Source organism: Armigeres subalbatus, chromosome 3 (genome assembly GCF_024139115.2).
Source record: "Armigeres subalbatus isolate Guangzhou_Male chromosome 3, GZ_Asu_2, whole genome shotgun sequence".
Taxonomy (NCBI): Eukaryota; Metazoa; Arthropoda; class Insecta; order Diptera; family Culicidae; genus Armigeres; species Armigeres subalbatus.
Window position 1 is genome coordinate 241097734 of NC_085141.1, and position 21250 is coordinate 241118983.

Consider the following 21250-nt stretch of genomic DNA (forward strand, 5'->3'; position numbering starts at 1 on the left):
TCCGATCGTCAAGAGATTTGGAATGAAATCTTCAAGAAGCTCCGAAGCAAATCGTCAAAGAATTCCGAAGCAAACCTCCGAATGATTCCGAAACAAATTTTCTAATGATTCCAGATGAATTCCGAAGCAAATCCTCCATGGATTATAAAGGGTATCCCCCACAGATTCCCAAAGGTATCCCTCAACGATACCGAAAGCAATCCAGTGTGAAGTCTTCAGGATTCCGTTAGAAATTTTTCGACGATTCTGAAAGGAATTCTTCAGATATTCCAATAAGAATTCTTCTCGGAATTTTTGGGAATTCCTCTCGGATTCTGATGCGAATCCTTCTCGGATGCTGATGTGAATCTTTCTCAGAAATGGGAAAAAAAAATCATTTGTCTTCCACTCATTTCATTATGATAGGGTGAATATGGGAGATAACTCTTTTGTCTTCAAACTTTTTCAGTAATTCATTATACTATATGTTCAAAATTGATATCACTGCTTACTAACTTTTCAGTTCCTATAGGAGGCTAGTATTTTTCTAGGGAGGGCTAAGCCCCTCCTAGCCACCCCCCTTATTTACGCTAATGTTTATAATTACCTTCATGGTCGCTTTCAAAGAACCTTCAACGAGATGATTTGACGCCAACGTTGAAATAGAAAAATAGGCAAACTAACATAAGTGGTTACTCCTTTTTAAATGACCCATAATGAGAAATGAAACAGTAATGACTATTTATTATTTCGAAGGCATGTCTTACCATATTCTGCCTGGGCACATATGGTCCTTCTCTCACATTATGTATTTATAACATGTTGAACCCGGGCGGAGTGATTCATTGAGTTATTGTAGCTTGCTAACGAAGGAAGGATGTATCATTTTCTGATATATATTTTTATTGCCCACGTGTGGCCCATGGACCGTGCTTGGTCCATCATAGTGAAGCGCAGATTTTGTCCTATGCCTAGAACCAACCAGAACATCACTGTCGAAGATTGTGAACCTAATGTTTTGTACGAGCTGGAAGCCTTGGCGCAAATACCGGGACCGAACAACTCCATCAATCTCTTTCATAGCCCTTATGGGCCGATGCATTGCACTAAATTCAGATTTCATTGTCGGAAGGAGCAGTCCGCGTTCGGTGATATGTATCTGTTGCCAAAACAGGTACCAAGGTTGGACTGCCCTGCGATTACCATCACGAAGACGGTGTGGGCCTGGGAAGTTTCTTTCACCCATAATCCAATTTCGCAAACGTGTAACAATGTGGACAAATGGAGTGGGCTCGATTTTTTGCTATATCGACAGAATGATTATATATTGACATTTAGTTGCAGAGAATTGGAGCAAACTTCAAGTATTGAGCTTGGTGCTTGGATTCTGGTTGATGTCGAACGCACTCAAGTACATAGACATAAAGTATTACAAGATGGTTTAATCGTGTTAGAAAATGTCATGGGAGTTAATCGTAGTTGGTGGACATATCACCATACGATGCAGCAGTGCATCGAGCAGCCAACCTGTTTGTACTACACTGATTGCTTAATGGAAATTACTGATGAGATCAATGAAAACACTAGGAAGGGAATCATGAACCACCAATTTATCTTATTGGTTCCAATCATGTTAGTTTTATTTTCAGTAATTATAATTGCCATATTGAAATCTACGAAATTTCGCAATAAATCGAAGGTAATTCCATTTGAAAATTGAAAACAATTAAAAAACTAAAAATTACTTTGATTTATCCACCTAGCGGTGTTGGTGCCTATCTCGTGCAAAAAATATGAGTGAGTGTTTTTTTAGCGTGTTCTGCTCATAGAAAATAGTATTTTGCCCATAACATCTGATCCCATAGTCCGATCTGGCCAATTTTCAATAGCAAACAATGGGACAGGATTCCCCGTCGAATGGAACTTGTTGCGAGAAATCCAAAAAGTGTGTCTACAAAATTTTGTACACATACACACATACACTCACATAAATACATACAGACGTTACCCCAATTCGTCGATCTGAGTCGATTGGTATATAACATTATGGGTCTCCGAACCTTCTATCAAACGTTTGTTTTTGGAGTGATCATATAGCCTTTACGTATACTTAGTATACGATAAAGGCAAATATGGTTAACTACTTATAATAATACTGGTATAGTTATAATACTAATAATAATACTTTTCATAACAATAAATAATCTTACTAAAGTAGGTACAGAGTTCTGACGAAGATTTTATTTTCAAAAAAAAACTGTTTTGTGTAAAACTGATACGCAATTTCTACTGACATTTCAACTTTCATTTCTACCTCGCATTTAAGTGTGCATTTAGCTCTACCACAATAGTGGAACTGCAAGCGAAATTATCATCTGTGAATAAGGGCGTCAAGCTTATTTGAAACATGTTCTAGTGCTCTTAGTATAGTCAGAGGGCTAGAAGCTTGATTTGATGTAAAATAGAAAAAAGGGGGTGATGTGGAATTTAGAAATTCTAACATAAAATACATTAATATCCGGAAAGAAACAGGACCATGATTACACTGCTGTGAGAGGAAATATGAAAAATGAAGTTCAAATCGATTAGTGGGTAGCCAAAAACTAAAACCATTAGCGTAACGTGTCCGTCCGTGTAATTTAATTTGATTGTGTAATATTTTGATGTGTGAACTTTTATGGTCGTGTGACCGAAAGTGGCTCACGTACTGCCACTATATTGTCACTGGTCCGGTCCACCTGGTGACGCCCCCACATGCCTGTTTAAGCACGCTGCTCGCTGATTTTAATTGTGTAAATGAACGCTTCATCGGTTGATTGACAATGACACTTGCAGGCCATTTGGGCAAACAGGTGGCAACGAAAAGAGAAGTAAAGGCAACGCACTGTTTATTGAGTTGCAGTTGCACAGTAACTGACGAACGTGCAGACATGTCACTCAATAGTAATGCTGCAATAGTGGAATACTGGCGTGCACGGAGAGGAAATTATCTGCCTTGATGATTTTTAATAGGTTTCAAGTTCACCAATAATCAATTTGTTGACCTGACAAGACCAGGAACATATCTGTTGCCTCCATATTGTAACTAAATTGACGTATTTAGTGTAGCTTTGCCAATATTCAGGTATATGCCATCATGTGTCCTGTATTAAGAAATTTGGACAAGATTGAGTATCGAATTTTTTAAAGTCTACCAAAATGTTGCGAAAAGGATAGTTGAACTCTGGCGAGGCATTCCAAACGTCTATTCACCGTTTGATCAGCAAAGTCCTTGTTTTCACTAATTTATCGTCAGTGCATCAAATCGACAAGAATACACATTAGTTTCGACCACTTTCTTTACAAGTATGTAATATGATAATAAAATTAGGATATAATAAATAGAAGTTCTATTGTTAAAAATGACAAACGTTTTTTCGGATCTGCAACTTTGGTTAACATTGTTTGGAGCACATCCAGCGTTGACTTAGAGTGAAATGTATTCATCATAAAACTGCAAATATAATTTAAATGAAATAAAATAACCGAAAACGTTTTATGATTTTTTTTTTGTAATTTTTTTTTTAATCTAATTTTATTTATATTGAAATTTATTCCAAAGCTTCCTCTAAATAAACTAACATTCTTCATGTGAAAAGAGCTGTGGAAAACACGAGGTGGGACGAGGGACGTCAAACAGACCTGACACGACGGGCCTCCGACTAGACAGGAGGTTTGCCCAGGCCCAATGAACCGCCTTTAAAAGCAATCATTACGAACGATCTAGAAGATAATACGACTCGATACAATGGGCAAGGACCTAGGCGACGAATAAAGATTCACGATTGAAGCTTGCAACATGAAGCCGCAAGTCGCTAGGTTTCGTAGGTTGCGACAGGATAATCTACGATGAATTACATCCCCGCAACTTCTACGTCGTAGCGCTGCAGGAAATCTGCTGGACATGACAGAAAGTGTGGAAAAGCGGGCATCGAGCGGCTACCTTCTACCAAAGTTGTGGCACCACCAACGAGCTGGGAACCGGCTTCATAGTGCTGGGAAAGATGCGCCAACGCGTGATTGGGTGGCAGCCAATCAACGCAAGGATGTGCAATAGAGTGATTCAAATTTTGACTTCTTCGTTCCCCTGTGCCCAAACGATTGCTTTTGCTAGGTTAATAGTCCTCCCAATTTTTTAGCTGATTTGGATGTAATTTGCCGTACCGTTTGAAGGTTATATGAAAATTACTATGAGAATTGCCACTTATGTAAAGGATCGTTTCGTGAAGCAGCCCAGAATCTATTTGTATATATTTAACGCATCGCCATCATAGAATAGATCCTAAGACGAAAGCCAGTTGTTGTTGCGAAGCAATCTGATATTTGTGAGCAAAATTATAAAGAAAACAGAAAGGCTCATTATTGATATTGATGTTATTCTTTTACGTGTTAAATTGAATTTTCCACAATTCAGTATTTCCCTAATAACTTTTGTTGCCAGCATCAAATCGTTTAGCAACAACGACGATATTTTCCCTTGTTAAATTTCCTATGTTGCTAACGTATTCATACATTTTTAGAGTTTAATGGGCAATGATGGGGAACGGTTTTTCACAAAAGTTACTGTTTTCATAGTAATTTTCATACAAGCTTCAAACTGCTTGTGCTCAGTCAAATTACATCCAAATTAGTTAAAAATTTAGGACGATTATTAAAATGGCAAATGCCATCGTTTAAGCATAGAGGAGCAAAAAAGTCAAAATTTGAATCACTCTAATGTGCAAGCTGATGATTAAAGGCCGTTTCTTCAACTATAGCATCATCAACGTGCACTGCCCACACGAAGGGAGACCCGACGACGAAAAAGAAGCGTTCTATGTGCATCTGGAGCAGACATACGATGGATGCCCACTGCGGGACGTCAAATCGTCTTCGGTGACATGGACGCTCAGGTAGGAAGGGAGGAAATGTATAGACCATTCATCGTACCAGATATTCTGCATACCGTATCGAACAACAACGACTAATGGTGCATGATCTTTGCAGCCTCCCGCGGAATGGTAGTCCGAAGCACTTTCTTCTCCCGCAAGAATATCCACAAGGCCAGATGGAAATCACCTAATCAAGAAACGAAAAACCACGTTCTAATCGACGGTAAGTTCTTCTCCGACATCACGAACGTACGCACTTACCGCAGTGCGAATATTGAATCCGACCACTACCTCGTTGCAGTATGTTTGCGCTCAAAACTTTCGACGGTGTACAACATGTGTCGAAGTCGTCATCCGCGGCTGGACATTGTGCGGCTACAAGACGGTAGACTAGCTCAAGACTACGCGCAGCAGCTGGAAGTGGCAGCGTCTCTTGAAGATGGCTGGAGAGATATTCGATCCGCCATTGGAAGCACCGCATCCGCTGCACTTGGCACGGTGCCCCCGGATCAAAGAAACGACTGGTATGACGGCGAATGTGAGCAGTTAGTTGAGGAGAAGAATGCAGCATGGGCGAGATTGCAACACCGCACGTGGGCGAACAAGGCACAGTACAAACGGGCGCGGATCAGACAAAACTCGATTTTTCGGAGGAAAAAGCGCCAGCAGGAAGATCGAGACCGTGAAGAGACGGAGAAACTGTACCGCGCTAATAACGCACAAAAGTTCTATGAGAAGCTGAACCGTTCACGTAAGGGCCACGTGCCACAGCCCGGTATGTTTAAGGACATAAACGGGAACCTTCTTACAAACGAGCGTGAGGTGATCCAAAAGGTGGCAGCAGCACTACAAAGAACACCTAAATAGCGATGTGGCAAACAACGGCGGCGGTATGGTAATGATCATGGAAGCACGCGCGCGGGACATACGACTCCGAATCTCCTGGAAATCCAGGAGAAGTTCGGCCGACTGAAGAACAACAAAGCCCCTGGAGCTGCCCAAGTAACAGGACAGCTGTTCAAACACGGCTGTGAAGCGCTGGCTAGAGCGCTGCACTGAGTAATTACCAAGGATTGGGAGGATAAGGTTCTGCCCCAGCAGTGGATGGAAGGTCTGGTGTGTTCCATCTACAAAAAGGGTGATAAGCTGGATTGTAGCAACAACCGCGCAATCACATTGCTGAACGCCGCCTACAAGGTACTCTCTACAATGCGAATGAACCACGAGTTGCATCAGCCAGAATGTCGAACAGTAATCCGGTTAAAAAGGCTCTCGACAACGATCCGACGGTAACAAGAAGGCGAGGTGCACATCGTGCAAGGTGGATCGATGGTGGAGAGTTATTCAAACACGGTGGTGATGCATTTGCTATGACGTTGCACTGTTTAATTCCCAAGGTTTGGGAGGCTCTGCTGCGGGAGTGAATGGAAGATAGCAACTACCGTGCAATCACATTGCTGAACGCCACTGTAGGGAAGTAGTACAATAATAATAATAATAATATAAATATAATAAGAATTGGAATTATTCCTTCGCATTAGCATAGTGTTTCACAGTTTATTAGAGTGTTGAGCTTCATGTATATAAAAAAATGTTAGTAAATTTATCAGAGTGTCAGACTCCAAGAAACACTCCGTGAGAGCGAGAGCTTGTATTTGAGCGGAGAGCAGAGTTGGGCTGACTTGAAGCACATCTAAAAAAGAGGCAGTTTTGTGACGAGTAGTGTATAAGAAGGTTGTGGAAATCAAGTGTGGAAAAAATGTAAAATGAATAAGAAGAGAAATTGAAACTTAATACAAAGTAAAACTTATGTTGAAAATAAATAAGTCGTGTTTCAGTGATATTATTTGAAGCAAGAAAGAAACCCGACAATGGCCAAGTCGGTAGTGCATTTACGCTCCCTAATTATGGCTTGTGTTTTTGTGGTGTTGTGTTTTCCTGTCTGGTGGCCATGTTGTTTTTTTGGTTTCATCCGCGGACGCTCCGAGGACGCTCCAAAAAAGTACCGCATGATTCGTGTAAGTGTTCTCATTTTATATTTTCAACTGATTGTGCTTTGAATAAGCTTATTGATTTGCTTTGAACTGGTAGTGAATAATGTGCCGCCACCGCCGACACATAATACAGGGTTGTATGAGAATTTTTTTGATTATGATAAAACAGGGATGTTAAAGAAAGTTCTCATGGATGCAATCAAGTTGAAAAATTTCAAATTAATTTAACAAAACTTATTGAGAAGCACATATCAAATAACGTTTAAACAGTTGAAACAAACTTGCCGATCATTGATTGATTTGTTTTGCGATTATTGTGTTTACTCGAGCACACAACTTTGGCGTGAGGTCACGCTTCAGCGCTAAGCAAACAAAAAAAAACTATCACATTTCCCTATATGTATATATAATCGTTCGACTTTATACAACATTGAGGTAAATAGATACTTGGGATTAATATTAGTATTGTGATGAATTCTCCGACAGCGGACACATGTTAGCAGACATGCACAAGATTTATGATAAATAATGACTGCAGCACATGTGCAGGGCTGCTAAAAATGTTATGTTAAGTGTTTTTCCAATAAGTAGGATTCGATTTGGAAATTTTAGGGGTAAAGGTAAACTTATGTGAGACTATTACATTATTGGAGTCAAAATGAAATAAGAGAAATTTGTTTTTACTCGCCGATTTTTTAAAAATATTTTGATGTGTATGTTGAAATATGGATATAAAAGATGACCAGAAAGGGTCGAGTTAGTGAGAAATCCAACTGAAATGTTGGTACGTCCAGGCGAGTGGGCGTCGAAATCGAGAGGGTCGAGTTGGTGAAAAAATCCAACTGAAATGTTGGTACGTCCAGGCGAGTGGGCGTCGAACTCGAGAGGGTCGAGTTGGTGAAAAAAATCCAACTGAAATGTTGGTACGTCCAGGCGAGTGGGCGTCGAACTCGAGAGGGTCGAGTTAATGAAAAATCCAACTGAAATGTTGGTACGTCCAGGCGAGTGGGCGTCGAACTCGAGAGGGTCGAGTTGGTGAAAAAAATCCAACTGAAATGTTGGTACGTCCAGGCGAGTGGGCGTCGAACTCGAGAGGGTCGAGTTGGTGAAAAAATCCAACTGAAATGTTGGTACGTCCAGGCGAGTGGGCGTCGAACTCGAGAGGGTCGAGTTGATTAAGAAATCCAACTGAAATGTTGGTACGTCCAGGCGAGTGGGCGTCGAACTCGAGAGGGTCGAGTGGGTTAAAAAATCCAACTGAAATGTTGGTACGTCCAGGCGAGTGGGCGTCGAACTCGAGAGGGTCGAGTTGATTAGGAAATCCAACTGAAATGTTGGTACGTCCAGGCGAGTGGGCGTCGAACTCGAGAGGGTCGAGTTAATGAAAAATCCAACTGAAATGTTGGTACGTCCAGGCGAGTGGGCGTCGAACTCGAGAGGTCGAGTTAGTGAAAAATCCAACTGAAATGTTGGTACGTCCAGGCGAGTGGGCGTCGAACTCGAGAGGGTCGAGTTGGTGAAAAAAATCCAACTGAAATGTTGGTACGTCCAGGCGAGTGGGCGTCGAACTCGAGAGGGTCGAGTTGGTTAAAAAATCCAACTGAAATGTTGGTACGTCCAGGCGAGTGGGCGTCGAACTCGAGAGGGTCGAGTTAGTAAGAAAACCAACTGAAACGTTGGTACGTCCAGGCGAGTCCCAACTGTGGAGAGTTAGAATATTTAATTGATGAAATAGAAAGAGAATTGTTGATATTTTTCTGATTTTGATGCAGGATTGATGTTCTAGAGCCTGATAAGCCCTAACCATGATTGCATGACCAAGATCAGAGGTTCCCAACTGTGAAGAGTTAGTTTATGTAATTGTTGAAATGGAAAGAGAATTGTGGATATTTTTCTGATTTTGATGCAGGATCGATGTTCTAGAGCCTGATAAGCCCTATCCATGATTGTATGACCAAGATCAGAGGTTCCCAACTGTGAAGAGTTAGATTATGTAATTGATGGAATGGAAATAGAATTGTTGATATCTTTCTGATTTTGATGCAGGATTGATGTTCTAGAGCCTGATAAGCCCTATCCATGATTGCATGACCAAGATCAGAGGTTCCCAACTGTGAAGAGTTAGAATATGTAAATGATTATATGAAAAGAGAATTGTTGATATTTTTTCTGATTTAGAGGTTCCCAACTGTGACGAGTTAGATTATGTAATTGATGAAATGGAAAGAGAATTGTTGTTTTTTTTTTATTTTGATGCAGGATCGATGTTCTAGAGCCTGATAAGCCCTAACCATGATTGTATGACCAAGATCAGAGGTTCCCAACTGTAAAGAGTTAGAATATGTAATTGATGAAATGGAAATAGAATTGTTGATATTTTTCTGATTTTGATGCAGGATTGATGTTCTAGAGCCTGATAAGCCCTAACCATGATTGCATGACCAAGATCAGAGGTTCCGAATTGTGAAGAGTTAGAATATGTAAATGATTAAATGAAAAGAGAATTGTTGATATTTTTTCTGATTTAGAGGTTCCCAACTGTGACGAGTTAGATTATGTAATTGATAAAATGGAAAGAGAATTGTTGTTTTTTTTTATTTTGATGCAGGATCGATGTTCTAGAGCCTGATAAGCCCTAACCATGATTGTATGACCAAGATCAGAGGTTCCCAACTGTAAAGAGTTAGAATATGTAATTGATGGAATGGAAATAGAATTGTTGATATTTTTCTGATTTTGATGCAGGATTGATGTTCTAGAGCCTGATAAGCCCTAACCATGATTGCATGACCAAGATCAGAGTTTCCGAATTGTGAAGAGTTAAAATATGTAAATGATTAAATGAAAAGAGAATTGTTGATATTTTTTTCTGATTTAGAGGTTCCCAACTGTGACGAGTTAGATTATGTAATTGATGAAATGAAAAGAGAATTGTTGTTTTTTTTTTTTGATTTTGATGCAGGATCGATGTTCTAGAGCCTGATAAGCCCTAACCATGATTGCATGACCAAGATCAGAGGTTCCGAATTGTGAAGAGTTAGAATATGTAAATGATTAAATGAAAAGAGAATTGTTGATATTTTTTCTGATTTAGAGGTTCCCAACTGTGACGAGTTAGATTATGTAATTGATGAAATGGAAAGAGAATTGTTGTTTTTTTTTTCTGATTTTGATGCAGGATCGATGTTCTAGAGCCTGATAAGCCCTAACCATGATTGCATGACCAAGATCAGAGGTTCCGAATTGTGAAGAGTTAGAATATGTAATTGATGAAATGGAAAGAGAATTATTGATATTTTTCTGATTTTGATGCAGGATTGATGTTCTAGCCCTGATAAGCCCTATCCATGATTGTATGACCAAGATCAGAGGTTCCCAACTGTTAAAAGTTAGTTTATGTAATTGTTGAAATGGAAAGAGAATTGTTGATATTTTTCTGATTTTGATGCAGGATCGATGTTCTAGAGCCTGATAAGCCCTAACCATGATTGTATGACCAAGATCAGAGGTTCCCAACTGTAAAGAGTTAGAATATGTAATTGATGGAATGGAAATAGAATTGTTGATATCTTTCTGATTTTGATGCAGGATTGATGTTCTAGTCCTGATAAGCCCTATCCATGATTGCATGACCAAGATCAGAGGTTCCGAATTGTGAAGAGTTAGAATATGTAAATGAATAAATGAAAAGAGAATTGTTGATATTTTTTCTGATTTAGAGGTTCCCAACTGTGACGAGTTAGATTATGTAATTGATGAAATGGAAAGAGAATTGTTGTTTTTTTTTTTATTTTGATGCAGGATCGATGTTCTAGAGCCTGATAAGCCCTAACCATGATTGCATGACCAAGATCAGAGGTTCCCAACTGTAAAGAGTTAGAATATGTAATTGATGAAATGGAAAGAGAATTATTGATATTTTTCTGATTTTGATGCAGGATTGATGTTCTAGTCCTGATAAGCCCTATCCATGATTGCATGACCAAGATCAGAGGTTCCCAACTGTGAAGAGTTAGAATATGTAATTGATAAAATGGAAGAGAATTGTTGATATTTTTCTGATTTTGATGCAGGATCGATGTTCTAGAGCCTGATAAGCCCTAACCATGATTGTATGACCAAGATCAGAGGTTCCCAACTGTAAAGAGTTAGAATATGTAATTGATGAAATGGAAATAGAATTGTTGATATCTTTCTGATTTTGATGCAGGATTGATGTTCTAGAGCCTGATAAGCCCTAACCATGATTGCATGACCAAGATCAGAGGTTCCGAATTGTGAAGAGTTAGAATATGTAAATGATTAAATGAAAAGAGAATTGTTGATATTTTTTCTGATTTAGAGGTTCCCAACTGTGACGAGTTAGATTATGTAATTGATGAAATGAAAAGAGAATTGTTGTTTTTTTTTTTGATTTTGATGCAGGATTGATGTTCTAGAGCCTGATAAGCCCTAACCATGATTGTATGACCAAGATCAGAGGTTCCCAACTGTAAAGAGTTAGAATATGTAATTGATGGAATGGAAATAGAATTGTTGATATTTTTCTGATTTTGATGCAGGATTGATGTTCTAGAGCCTGATAAGCCCTAACCATGATTGCATGACCAAGATCAGAGGTTCCGAATTGTGAAGAGTTAGAATATGTAAATGATTAAATGGAAAGAGAATTGTTGATATTTTTTCTGATTTAGAGGTTCCCAACTGTGACGAGTTAGATTATGTAATTGATGAAATGAAAAGAGAATTGTTGTTTTTTTTTTTTGATTTTGATGCAGGATCGATGTTCTAGAGCCTGATAAGCCCTATCCATGATTGTATGACCAAGATCAGAGGTTCCCAACTGTGACGAGTTAGTTTATGTAATTGTTGAAATGGAAAGAGAATTGTTGATATTTTTCTGATTTTGATGCAGGATCGATGTTCTAGAGCCTGATAAGCCCTAACCATGATTGTATGACCAAGATCAGAGGTTCCCAACTGTGAAGAGTTAGAATATGTAATTGATGAAATGGAAACAGAATTGTTGATATTTTTCTGATTTTGATGCAGGATTTATGTTCTAGCCCTGATAAGCCCTATCCATGATTGTATGACCAAGATCAGAGGTTCCCAACTGTGAAGAGTTAGTTTATGTAATTGATGAAATGGAAAGAGAATTGTTGACATTTTTCTGATTTTGATGCAGGATTGATGTTCTAGAGCCTGATAAGCCCTATCCATGATTGCATGACCAAGATCAGAGGTTCCCAACTGTGAAGAGTTAGAATATGTAAATGATTAAACGGAAAGAGAATTATTGATATTTTTCTGATTTTGATGCAGGATTGATGTTCTAGAGCCTGATAAGCCCTATCCATGATTGCATGACCAAGATCAGAGGTTCCCAACTGTGAAGAGTTAGAATATGTAATTGATGAAATGGAAAGAGAATTGTTGATATTTTTCTGATTTTGATGCTGGATTTATGTTCTAGCCCTGATAAGCCCTATCCATGATTGTATGACCAAGATCAGAGGTTCCCAACTGTGAAGAGTTAGTTTATGTAATTGATGAAATGGAAAGAGAATTGTTGACATTTTTCTGATTTTGATGCAGGATTGATGTTCTAGAGCCTGATAAGCCCTAACCATGATTGCATGACCAAGATCAGAGGTTCCAAATTGTGAAGAGTTAGAATATGTAAATGATTAAACGGAAAGAGAATTATTGATATTTTTTCTGATTTTGATGCAGGATTGATGTTCTAGAGCCTGATAAGCCCTAACCATGATTGCATAACCAATATCAGAGGTTCCCAACTGTGAAGAGTTAGAATATGTAAATGATTAAATGAAAAGAGAATTGTTGATATTTTTTTCTGATTTAGAGGTTCCCAACTGTGACGAGTTAGATTATGTAATTGATGAAATGGAAAGAGAATTGTGGATATTTTTCTGATTTTGATGCAGGATCGATGTTCTAGAGCCTGATAAGCCCTAACCATGATTGCATGACCAAGATCAGAGGTTCCGAATTGTGAAGAGTTAGAATATGTAAATGATTAAACGGAAAGAGATTTATTGATATTTTTTTTCTGATTTTGATGCAGGATTGATGTTCTAGAGCCTGATAAGCCCTAACCATGATTGCATAACCAATATCAGAGGTTCCCAACTGTGAAGAGTTAGAATATGTAAATGATTAAATGAAAAGAGAATTGTTGATATTTTTTTCTGATTTAGAAGCTCCCAGCTGTGAAGAGTTAGATTATGTAATTGATGAAATGGAAAGAGAATTGTGGATATTTTTTCTGATTTTGATGCAGGATTGATGTTCTAGAGCCTGATAAGCCCTAACCATGATTGTATGACCAAGATCAGAGGTTCCCAACTGTGAAGAGTTAGAATATGTAAATGATTAAACGGAAAGAGAATTATTGATATTTTTTTCTGATTTTGATGCAGGATTGATGTTCTAGAACCTGATATGCCCCAACCATGATTGCATGACCAAGATCAGAGGTTCCAAATGGTGAAGAGTTAGAATATGTAATTGATGAAATGGAAAGAGAATTATTGATATTTTTCTGATTTTGATGCAGGATTGATGTTCTAGACTCTGATTAGCCCTAACTATGATTGTATGACCAAGATCAGAGGTTCCCAACTGTAAAGAGTTAGAATATGTAAATGATTAAACGGAAAGAGAATTATTGATATTTTTTTCTGATTTTGATGCAGGATTGATGTTCTAGAGCCTGATAAGCCCTAACCATGATTGCATGACCAAGATCAGAGGTTCCAAATGGTGAAGAGTTAGAATATGTAATTGATGAAATGGAAAGAGAATTATTGATATTTTTCTGATTTTGATGCAGGATTGATGTTCTAGAGCCTGATAAGCCCTAACTATGATTGTATGACCAAGATCAGAGGTTCCCAACTGTAAAGAGTTAGAATATGTAATTGACGAAATGGAAATAGAATTGTTGATTTGTTAGTTTATGTAATTGATGAAATGGAAAGAGAATTGTTGATATTTTTCTGATTTTGATGCAGGATTGATGTTCTAGAGCCTGATAAGCCCTAACCATGATTGTATGACCAAGATCAGAGGTTCCCAACTGTGAAGAGTTAGAATATGTAAATGATTAAACGGAAAGAGAATTATTGATATTTTTCTGATTTTGATGCAGGATTGATGTTCTAGAGCCTGATAAGCCCTAACCATGATTGCATGACCAAGATCAGAGGTTCCAAATGGTGAAGAGTTAGAATATGTAATTGATGAAATGGAAAGAGAATTATTGATATTTTTTTCTGATTTTGATGCAGGATTGATGTTCTAGAACCTGATAAGCCCTAACCATGATTGCATGACCAAGATCAGAGGTTCCAAATGGTGAAGAGTTAGAATATGTAATTGATGAAATGGAAAGAGAATTATTGATATTTTTCTGATTTTGATGCAGGATTGATGTTCTAGAGCCTGATAAGCCCTAACCATGATTGTATGACCAAGATCAGAGGTTCCCAACTGTGAAGAGTTAGAATATGTAAATGATTAAACGGAAAGAGAATTATTGATATTTTTTTAATGATTTTGATGCAGGATTGATGTTCTAGAGCCTGATAAGCCCTAACCATGATTGTATGACCAAAATTAGAGGTTCCCAACTGTGAAGAGTTAGAATATGTAAATGATTAAATGAAAAGAGAATTGTTGATATTTTTTCTGATTTAGAAGCTCCCAGCTGTGAAGAGTTAGATTATGTAATTGATGAAATGGAAAGAGAATTGTGGATATTTTTTCTGATTTTGATGCAGGATTGATGTTCTAGAGCCTGATAAGCCCTAACCATGATTGCATGACCAAGATCAGAGGTTCCCAACTGTGAAGAGTTAGAATATGTAAATGATTAAATGAAAAGAGAATTGTTGATATTTTTTTCTGATTTAGAGGCTCCCAGCTTCTGTGAAGAGTTAGTTTATGTAATTGATGAAATGTTGATATTTTTCTGATTTTGATGCAGGATTGACGTTCTAGAGCCTGATAAGCCCTAACCATGATTGTATGACCAAGATCAGAGGTTCCCAACTGTGAAGAGTTAGAATATGTAATTGATGAAACGGAAAGAGAATTGTTGATATTTTTCGGATTTTGATGCAGGATTGATGTTCTAGAGCCTGATTAGCCCTATTTAGATTGCATGACCAAGGTCAATGGTTCCCAACTGTGAAGAGTTAGAATATGTAATTGATGAAATGGGAAGAGAATTGTTGATATTTTTTTCTGATTTAGAGGTTCCCAACTGTGAAGAGTTAGATTGTTAATATTTTTTTCTGATTTAGAGGTTCTCAACTGTGAAGAGTTAGAACTAGTAATTGATTAAATGGATAGAGAATTGTTGATATTTTTCTGATTTTGATGCAGGATTAATGTTCTAGAGCCTGATAAGCCCTATCCATGATTGCATAACCAAGCTCAGAGGTTCCCAACTGTGAAGAGTTAGAATATGTAAATGATTATGCGGAAAGAGAATTATTGATATTTTTCTGATTTTGATGCAGGATTGATGTTCCTGAGCCTGGATAGTTCTAATAATAATAAAGTGATTAAGGTCTATGGTTACTTCTAACTTCATTTTTTTTGTTTATTATTTGGTTGCATATTTGGAGTTCTAGGTTTTAATACAATGTAAAAATAGTAGTAATAATGTTAAGTAACTGTATTTCTTCAAAATAAAAATAATAATAACGCTGGTAGTTAGCTTATGGAACTCTGTGAAAGTCGATTTCCAATTAATGATATATTAATGTCATTTTGATGTTCCTGTACATGACATTAAAACTGTTGGTAAGTCTCGTTCCAAGTTATTATATTGGTTATTGTGATATTAACTATTTTTATCTTTCCAGGATATCGAATTATGCCTGCTATGTCCTGCTATACTTGTACGAGAAATTGAAAATTTAATATTATTCATACCATATATTCTAATGATTCAGAGTAGAGGAGGAGAAGGATGTAGGGAAGTAGTACAATAATAATAATAATAATATAAATATAATAAGAATTGGAATTATTCCTTCGCATTAGCATAGTGTTTCACAGTTTATTAGAGTGTTGAGCTTCATGTATATAAAAAAAATGTTAGTAAATTTATCAGAGTGTCAGACTCCAAGAAACACACCGTGAGAGCAAGAGCTTGTATTTGAGCGGAGAGCAGAGTTGGGCTGACTTGAAGCACATCTAAAAAAGAGGCAGTTTTGTGACGAGTAGTGTATAAGAAGGTTGTGGAAATCAAGTGTGGAAAAAATGTAAAATGAATAAGAAGAGAAATTGAAACTTAATACAAAGTAAAACTTATGTTGAAAAATAATAAGTCGTGTTTCAGTGATATTATTTGAAGCAAGAAAGAAACCCGACAGCCACCTACAAGGGATTTACGATTTCCCTTTGATTTTTTTTCTTTAATTTAGCAAATCTACCCGTGGAAATTTAGGAGAATATCCCGCGGAAATTAAGAATATATTCTTGTGGAAACTTAGCAGGACATCTTTCGGAAATTCTGGAATATTTGTTGCAGAATTTCGTGATAAAGTCTAATAAAAAATTAATAAAAACCTCGTGCTAAAACAAAAATCTGAAACAAAAAATCTCAGAAGATTCACTCTTAAGAAGAATTGAATATATCTTGGAAATAAAAAAAAAACATTTCTTTGGAAAATGTTTTGAAATCCCTAGGAAAAAAGGAATTTTCAAAGATTTTCCGAAGTAAATTTAGAAGATTTTTCAGAAAAAAAATAAAAGAACGGTACGGTGATTTTTATAACATTTGCACATTTGGTCATATTTTTAGGGAGAATCTAGAAAAAAAATCTCTTATTTAAAGGTGAGCCAGCCAAGGCCTGAAAACACCTCTCAAATAAAGACAAAAAAAATCTCTTATTAAATTCAGGCGGAACTAATGAAAGCAAAAATCGCCAGGCAGGCGAAAATTGATCTCTGTTTGACGCCGTAAGCACCGCTGCCGAACAAAATTACGACTCCGGTGTTTTTCGGACTTGCAGAACTTACATTGCCATACGTGTGGCTCTAATGAAGAATGTACTGTCAACATTTTCTTACCGTTTTCTTGTCGAGGTAGAAAAGTTTGTGGGAGGGGGATTAGTACTATTGTAAAGTTTATTTTAGAAGTATTCTTGAGGAAATGTCTGCCCCGGTAGGGATGTAATCACACAAATGTGATACAATTTTAAATTTGCATGCTCATCATGTCGACGAATTGAGGTGATGTCTGTGTGTGTATGTATTGTTTCCTATTGAAAATTGGCCGAATCGGACTATGGGTAGAGGTGTGCGCCGGTCCGATATTCGTCGGCGGCGGCGTTTGTCAGAATTTTGGTCGGCGGCGTGAATCGGCGTGGCGATTTTTTCTTTACGATTTTCTAAGTTTTTTTTGCATTTTCAAGACATTAAAATAATAATCTTCTGAATTTCGCATGAAAATGTAATGAACTTCTACAGAAAAAAATCTATAAGTTTTTCCAAAACTTGGAAAATATTTTCGGATTGTTTGAAGTTTCGATAATTTTTTGGAATAACCAACAGAATAACAACGATAACAAAGTTCGATAACAAAGTCGATGATAGCTGCATAGCGGTGAACAATCAGATGCACTTCTATTTTGACGACGTCCGACAATTATTTGACGTCTAGAATGCGTCGCAGTTATCGAACGCCAGTCGCACCATTCCATTGACCGAAAGCCATATGTCCGACTGGAAATTTGGCCGAAAAAGTCGTTTTTCATAACAGGTCGTTTGACCGAATCAGCCCAAAAATGCAGTTTGACCGATATGGTCGTTTGACAGAATGGCTCATTTGTTCGAAAATATCTTTAAGGCCAACAGGTCATACTGCCAAATGTCAATAACTGAATAGGTAATTTAGTCCAAAATATCCATCCGTTTGGCCTAATGACATTTACGTTGAAAAGGCCTTTTGTCAAACGACCGCTGAACGAAATTTCGTAACCTCTCTACGTTTAAGTCGATACTGGCATTTAAGCCAAAAGCCATCTAACCAAATCCCATTGGGCCGAATTGAACGCTTATCCGAAACTGTTATCAGGTCAAAAATGGTTTGACCAAAAATGTAGTTTTACCGAAAATGACATACAGCCAAAATGGACATTCAGCCGAACTGGTAATTTGGCCGAAAAAAATCGTTTCACCGAATAGATCATTTGACCGAAAATGCCGTTTTTTAGGAATGGTAATTTGGCTCGAAAATGTCCTTTCTGCAGAACAACCCTTCTGGCCGTGAAACGGTTTGCTAAATGGTACCCGGCTAGATGTATTTTAGCCTAAAGTCCAGTATACCATTTCGCCAAACAAGTGGCCTTTTCTGACCATATTACCCGTTCAGTACGAGGTTCATTCAATGAAATTGACATTTGACATTTTTGGCCAAATGACCCATTCTGTCGAAAAACTACTTCTGCTAAATGACATTTTTGGGCAACGATCGTTTCGGATAGACAACCTGTTAGGGCAAACTTTCGGCTTTTTTTCGGCCAAATTATCAGCTCGGCCGTCTGTCACTTTCGGTCTTACTGGAATGGAATGGAACTTAGAAAGAATTTTCTGATGAAGCTTAGCTTAGACTGACTGTACATATCAATAGTTGCTACACCGTGATTGATCAGATCTGGTGCGAATTGCACTTCAATCCAAGTGAATAGTGGTTGGGATTTATGATCTGTTCTCGAAGTTCACGTTCCAGCAGTTCTCGAATGTTGATCAATAACGGCGCCGGCCAAGTCATTGCCAGGGATTGTTTTTTGCGATTGGCAAAACTGGACTCCTTAGTCAGTTGGAAAAGTAAGAGAAGGTTAGTGTGTGGTAATTGTTGCTACTAGAAACCGAGAATACCTCTGCATCTCCACAATTACCACGGGAAGGAAATTGTGCTAGTTGGGTGGGGTAATCAGAAACATGGATCGGGATTCACCATGGAAAGTGATATTATCTATGTGGCTTCTATTTTACTATACGGATATTTTTATAAACAACGGTGTTAGTTTTTCCTTATCTGATCTTTCAGAATGGGTGTTCAATTGTTAATCCATTGCAATTATAAACAATCCATCGTTCAAAATAAGCGATTGTTCATTTGCATTTACGCCAACGCCATCATTATTTCACAGCGCTCGCAGCGAAGGGGCGACAATGCTACAATCAGATTCTAGATTAGATTTTAGGGATTGTGACGAAAACAGTTATGCGAAAGTACGCCGTCCCCATCAATGATGAACTGTTCACTGAATTTTAAAATGCGATAAGGATAGATTAATTCAGTCATACATATTTAAAGGATGATATATCATCATCATCACCGTGGTGACTTTTGTTAAGTGGTTTAATCATAACTTTCGCGAATCTCTCAACTATGGAAAGTGTTGTCCATGGTTTTCGGCTTACAGCAACATGAAATCATTTCACCCGGATCGAAAATATTTCGCTGAATCATTTCCATGAATTATGTCGCAATTCATATTCGTTAATGAGGGGAATTTAATAAAGGTGGGTAGTAGAGTGGGGCGCACTTGTATGGAAAAACACAAACTTCATTCAATCAAGTAAGATCAAGGATTTTCTGAATTGTTTTGGGATCCCGATCAACTGTGCAAAATATGGTCTCGATTGGTTGCGTCCTCGCTTTCCGCAACGCGAATTAAATTTATATGGAGATTAGTATGGGAAATTGTACTTTTTTACATTTTCATCCTCAGCGGCTATATTTTATCGTCAATCACGTGACTCATTACGTTAGCATATAGTCTGAAAGATGCCGAAACACTTTGCTGAAGAAGGTACGTTGCTGGAACATCTAATAAACATGTTATAACGCTTCGAAGATTGATTGTTCGAAATTTTAACAAAAATTCTATTCTTATTTTCTGTAAGAATGGTGACAATGCATAGCAATTAATGCAAAAACATACAAAATGACAGAAAAATGCGATCTATTCCCCTAAAGTGCTGTATTATCTTAATTGAAAACAGATAATTCAGTAACCTCCTTAGAGCATGTCCGGCAATCGAATCAGTTGCAGACAGTTGCCTCAGAATCCGGACACTCAGAAATTATAATAAAAGTCTTGATGCTATTTAGTTCAAATCCATTTTTACTAATTCATTATGAAGCTTATTATCATACTATCTTATAAGCATTACGGAGTAAGATCCACCACACTGTGTTCTAGTTCTAACTATTCTTGTTATTACTTATGAGTGATGGTCGGAATATTTTTTTTATTGTGATTTTTTATAAAATTATAAGTTCATCGCATCCAGATGGTTGGAAGAGTATGAAACGTCTATAATTTGCTTTTAGTTGACCAGGGCCGGATTTAACCGGAAAGGGGCCCCGGGGCCGACAGTGTGTGTGTGTTTTTTTTTTAACGAAGGTAATGGAAATCTGCAAACAGACACCTGGGGAGGCGAACCCAGGTAGTGTGGGGATGGGATCACCACTCCCGATCCACTAAAACCAACTCCTTCCTCTCCAGTCATTCCCCCGGCCCGCAATTAAGCAATACTTCGGGGGGATGACTATTGGGCATTGCGCCCCCTCCATGACGTACACGAGTGCACGTATGCGCCTCAACTCTTCGACACTCCCCATGCAACACATTTGCACAAGACATACTGGCACCACATGTGCCCCAACACTCACCTGCCTATGCCGCTTGAATGACTGCAAGGGACCAACTAATAGGTACCCCATGCCGCCATCTCACAACATAGACAGTCCTCACTCAGTGTGGTGTTCACCCCGTCCTGCAACAGGGTGGCACCACTTGTCTACCAAGCCGGAGGCGACCCTAGGTTGGTGGCTCCTATGCCGCTCCTACCTCAGCTACGAGGCAGACCCTTTCATGTCTCCTATTTCTGAGGTGCCGCAGAAGCATCAACCCCCCGACACTCCTGCCAGTCATAGCGAGACTTTCGTGTCCCCTACTTCTGAGGTGCCGCAGAGGTATCTGCCCCCCGACACTCCTGCCAGGCCTAGCGAGACTTCACTCAGTCCGTCCCTAGCAGCCGGATCACACTACTGCCTAAGCAGCCACTCTGACCATACGTACCGTGCGAGTCTGACTTGTGTGCTCACTCATACATTCAGTCCCAATCACTTGCACCACTTGTGCACCACTCTCCTGACATTCAGTCACTCACTCAGTGGGGGTTGTGATACCCCCATCTCCCATTTTTTTCCACTCTGTGCACCTCCTGTGCATCGTTTGGGCGTGGAACACCCGGCACGTCAAGCGTGCCTAACACTCACCTACCCAGGCTTTGATCCTGCCAATAGGT